Source organism: Silene latifolia, chromosome Y, assembly GCF_048544455.1.
Source record: "Silene latifolia isolate original U9 population chromosome Y, ASM4854445v1, whole genome shotgun sequence".
NCBI lineage: Eukaryota > Viridiplantae > Streptophyta > Magnoliopsida > Caryophyllales > Caryophyllaceae > Silene > Silene latifolia.
In genome coordinates this window covers 51,288,490-51,293,926 of record NC_133538.1, presented here as the reverse complement: position 1 = coordinate 51,293,926, position 5,437 = coordinate 51,288,490, and positions in this window count along the sequence as shown.

Below are 5,437 nucleotides of genomic sequence, written 5' to 3'. Positions count from 1 at the left end.
AGTCGTCTTTTGGAATTAAATCCTTGAGATAATTAAGTTTCGTCAGAAAACTTTGACTTGTAATAATACCATAATTTGACAAAAACTCGTTGAAACTAATAATATTCAGGTCTTGGATGACAGACTCAATCAAGGGACATTCGTAAAAGAAATGATCTTTGTTTTCAATAGGGTTGTTGCACAAAACACAATGAGGTGGGACATCAATATGACTCTTGAGAAGTCTACTTTTCGTTGGAAGACCGTCAACACAGGCTTTCCAAAGAAAAAATTTCAATTTAGGAGGAATATTCAATTTCCAAATCCACTGAAATTCACATTTGTCAAGAGTTTGATCGAACAAACCTTGCGCTAAGAAAGTTGCTGTTTTGGTAGAGAACTTTCCATCTACGGACAACCCCAAATGAGGGTATACGGAATATCATTATGTGGCAATTGGAATATTAGTAATCGATTAACAATATCGTTATTCACTAAAATGGATAATTTACAAACATCCCATTGTTTATGCGAGGTTATGAAATCTTTAACCAAAAGATTAAGATCACGGTTACTATCATCATCAACCATCTTTGCTTGTAAGTGGGTGTGAAAAAACCCAATTATCGGACCAAAACTTAATGTTGTTACCATTACCTACCCGCCATCTCGGTCCTTTTCTAAATAGAGTCCGAAGACTCATTAGTTTACGCCATTGCCAAGAAGAGGTTGAATTAGGCTTATGATCAAAGAGTGAACAATTTTTCAAGTATTTTTTAGATACCACTTTGACCCATATACTTTCTTTATCCATAAGAATTTTCCATAAAAGTTTCATTTGAAGAGCTTTATTAGCTGCTTCAGAAGATTTAATTCCTAAACCACCAACCGACTTTGGTAAACAAACTTTATGCCAACCAACCAAATTAGGAGAACGCTGGGAAGGATTCTTATTCCAAAGAAAGTCTCTATTAATTTTATCTAATCTATTATGGATCGATGAAGGGAGGAGGAAGCTTTGCATCTGAAAAGTTCCCTTCGCGGCTAAATTAGCATTAACAAGAACTAGTCTACCTGCTTGAGATAGAGAATTCGCTTTCCATTTCGATAATTGAGTGCAAGAGGATTGAATAATGTTCTCGAAAGTATTTTTAGTCACTCTGCTATCAATTATAGGACATCCTAAATACTTACCCAAATGGGCTTCCTCGTTCATATGAAGAATGCCTCTAAAGGATTCACGAAGAGAACGCTCAATATTTCTGGTGCATTGAAAAGTGGATTTGTCAAAATTAACAAATTGTCCCGAAATCGTGCAAAATTTATCTAAAATAGACTTAATAGTTCTACAACTCTGGTTAGAGGCTTTAGCGAAAATGATAGTGTCATCCGCAAAAGTGAGAAAGGGAATTTTCTCCACCCCGGATCCAATTCTAATACCAATATCACTAGAGCTAACATCACTATTTTTTTGTAGAGATCTTGCTAAAATCTCGGCGCACATAATAAAAATATATGGCGAAAGCGGGTCTCCTTGTCGAATACCTCGAGTGGGTTTAAAAACGTCTCCCGGTGTTCCATTTACTAACACTGAGTAAGAAACAGTGTTTATACATGTCATAATCCATGAAATCCATTTAGCATTAAAACCCATTTGCTTAAAAGTTTCCTCGATAAAATTCCATTCTAGTCTGTCGTATGCTTTCTCCATATCAAGTTTGATTGCAATCCAACCTCCTTTGCCCTTTTTACGTTTAAACGAGTTAAAAATCTCGTGTGCTAAAAGAATATTATCTTGAATGAATCGATTAGGTGTAAAGGCACCTTGAAACGGGTGTATAATCTTATGCAAGACACTTCGTAGACGATTAGTCAAGATTTTTGCAATAATTTTATAAATTGTTGAACAAAGACTAATCGGTCGAAAATGGTTTGCTTTTAATTTGGTTGAAATATTTTAAACATCTTTTTATAATGCAAAAAGTTTCATACTTCCAATGCTGCAGGATGAGTGACGAATCGACGATAGCCAGAAGGTCCCCGACAAAGCGGGGAAATCGATGAAGCCAAACGGACGATAGAGTCCCTCACGATAGAGTTGATCGACACAAGGACAAATTTAGAGGCGCAGAAACCCGTGAAGAGGCCTTAATAAGAGAGGTCGACAGTGTTAAGGCACGGTGAAGGTTCTTTGAACTTCAAAATGAACGTATGCGTAGACGGTTGAAGGAAAAGAAAAATAGGAACTACACGGAAGCCGACATGGACAATCAGTTCATTGCTGGTGTGAATGCTCTGAGGAAGTATTACATAAAGCTCTGGGTGGTTGATTGATAGTTGCATCAAGGGTTAGAGACCTGATTCCGCGGCTTAAAGAACAGGTTTGGGACTTGCAGTCTGCCCTGTGTAGGAAGGGCCATTTGAGCGTTGAATGCGAGATTAAAGCGTACTTGCTTGAGAAAAAAGTTAGGCAGGGATGTAGGGAGGTGTGTTACGTGTAATGAGGTTGCAAGCATTGATGTAGCGCTTCAAGGCGTACATGATATGTCGCTGGTACGAGAAAGAATAGAAGCGCTCGATGCTAGCATTGTAATACTTGAAGGCGAACTAGAGTGTCTGTCTAGATGTTTAGTCCGAAATAGAGTCTCACTGTTGAACATTCTAACTCCCTGAATCTTTCTCTTGTAGAATTGAATCAACACTTTTTTTTTTTTTGTTTTATAATTTGTAAATGTAAATTTAGCAAATGGCTTCGAAGTAGTTTATAGAAAACAATGATTTATATACTATATACCTCAAGGTCCTTTTCATGTCTATTTCCATTTTCCATCATATTTCTCCATACCTCAAGTCCTTTTCATGACTATATACGAGTACTTATTATTGTGTAAAGTTGTATAATACCCATATATTAATCGTAAAAAATGAGTGTTTAACCAATTAAAAAACTATCTTTATGAAAGATCAGTAAGTAGATTATACATCTGATGTAGTACATCAGATATTCAGATGATGTAATTTATGAGCATTAAAATAAAAGGTTTTGAGTTTTGTTTTAAAAATTATGAGTTTTATTAAAAAGTTTTTGAGTTCACTTAAACATTAAGTTCAGAAAATTACAATATAACTCAATAACATTACGCTCAGAACAATTAGAGTTTTGACGTCCACAAACTAAAATATAACTCATAAACTTTATCAAACTCAAAAGAAAAAAAACACATAAGCTCAGTTATATATTAAGTCTAATGTAGTATATTCGATATACAATCCCTTTTTTTCGATGCCAGACAATCTTATTCTATAATTAAATTCATTTATGTAGAGATTTGATAGTACATTCTAGGAATTCTAGCTTGATATAACAAACAAGTTTGTGAGATTTATGTGAGTAAAGAGTCCATAGAATATTTGCAACATGAACTTAAAACACGAGTTATTATTTCCTACATTTTATTCAATTTTATACGTTTGCTTTTTAGGCACTATTCATATGTGAGAAAAATCTTCCATAAATCTTCTAATATATAGCATAAAAGATACTTATGTGAGATATTGTTTAAATTGTCTTACCGACTACATTGTTAATATCAATTTTTTATAATTTTTATTATACGTAACTAAAGATATGAAAAAAGAAAATGAGCATTGATATACAAGTATAAAGCAAATGTATAGAATTGTAACACCTCGTTTAGGTAGGAGCCTTTTGTTACCATAATTTGTGTGTTACAAAGTGGTATCAGAGCGAACGATCCTAAAGCTAGAACGAATGAACCCAATGAATTTAGGATGAGTCTAAAATAAAATGAACTCCGGAGTAGAAATTGTTTAGAAGCCCTCTCAAAAGATTGGGGAGACTTCCCTAATCTTGCCCTTTCATTTTTGAACCGGTCATCGCGGCAAAGGGGTAAGAGAAGGGTATTTAGCGTGGATGTTATGTGGTAGATTGTAACGTACAATGTGTGGATTATGAGTATGGTATGCTATATTTTGCGATCCTGAAATTCCAGAAAGTGAGCTACGTTGTGGTTGAGAAGAAGAAGTATGTGATGGAATGATTTGTGATTCGTTAAGGAATGAAACTATGTGTTGACTGTGTATAAGAGCAATTTGTGATTTATGACGAGCTAAACTATGAAGTGGTTTATGTAATGAATTTATCACTAATGATCATATTGGCATGCATACGTGAAATTGTACGATATATGTTATGAGATGGATAACTGAAGCTTACGAAATTGATTGGTGTGGTAGAATTAATTGTAAGTTACGTAAATCCCTTGATTAGGGTTTGATATTAGCTATGAATATATAGGTACAAGATATAACAATAAGACCTAAATACATGGAAAGAATATAGCTAGCTATGGTAACTAATAACTAAACGATATATACAATCTATCATAATATTTACTAATACACCCCCGCAGTCGAAGCGGGAGAGGAGCGGACGCTTAGGCTGGAGCGGAACCGCGTGAATAGGTGCTTGGGAAGTCCCTTCGTAAAGATATCGGCATATTGATATTCGGCTGGAACATGAAGAACTTTAACTTTCCCAATTCGAACTTGATCGCGAACGAAATGAATATCAATTTCGATATGTTTAGTTCGCTGATGTTGAACCGGGTTGCCGGACAAGTAAACGGCGGATATATTATCACAATAAATGAGACTAGCCGTGGATATGGGAACACGAAGTTCCAGAAGTAAATTGCGTAACCAGCTCGTTTCGGCAACCGCATTAGCAACACCCCTATATTCGGCCTCCGCGCTAGACTTGGAAACAGTAGCTTGTCGTTTTGAGGACCAAGATACCAAGTTATCACCAAGGAATACACAGTAGCCGGAGGTAGACCGTCGTGAGTCGGGACAACCGCCCCAATCAGCATCGGAGTAGGCGGTTAAAGTATGGGCGGCAGATTTGGTAATTGTGAGACCAAATTCGAGCGTGCCTTTTATGTATCGTAAAATACGTTTCAAGAATTGAAAGTGTGGCTCACGGGGGGCGTGCATAAAAAGATAAACCTGTTGGACCGCATAAGTAATATCGGGTCGAGTGATCGTGAGATACTGTAGAGCGCCTGCAAGCTGACGGTAGAGGGTAGAGTCAGCGAGAACATGCCCGGCAGTGGAGCTGAGTTTGGACCCAGCTTCAACAGGTGTGGAAACAGGATTACACGAAGCCATTGAAGCACGACTAAGGATTTCACGGGCATATTGATTTTGCGATAAAAACAGCCCAGATGAAGTACGCGTTACCTGTATCCCGAGGAAATGGTGCAGCTTGCCGAGGTCTGACATTGCAAATTCCTTGGATAAGTCATCGATAATTCGTCGAAGTAAGGATGAGAATGAGGCCGTGAGAACAATATCGTCAACATATAAGAGCATATAGGCCATGTCAGTACCATGATGATAAATAAACAAGGATGGGTCGCATACACTGCTGCTAAAG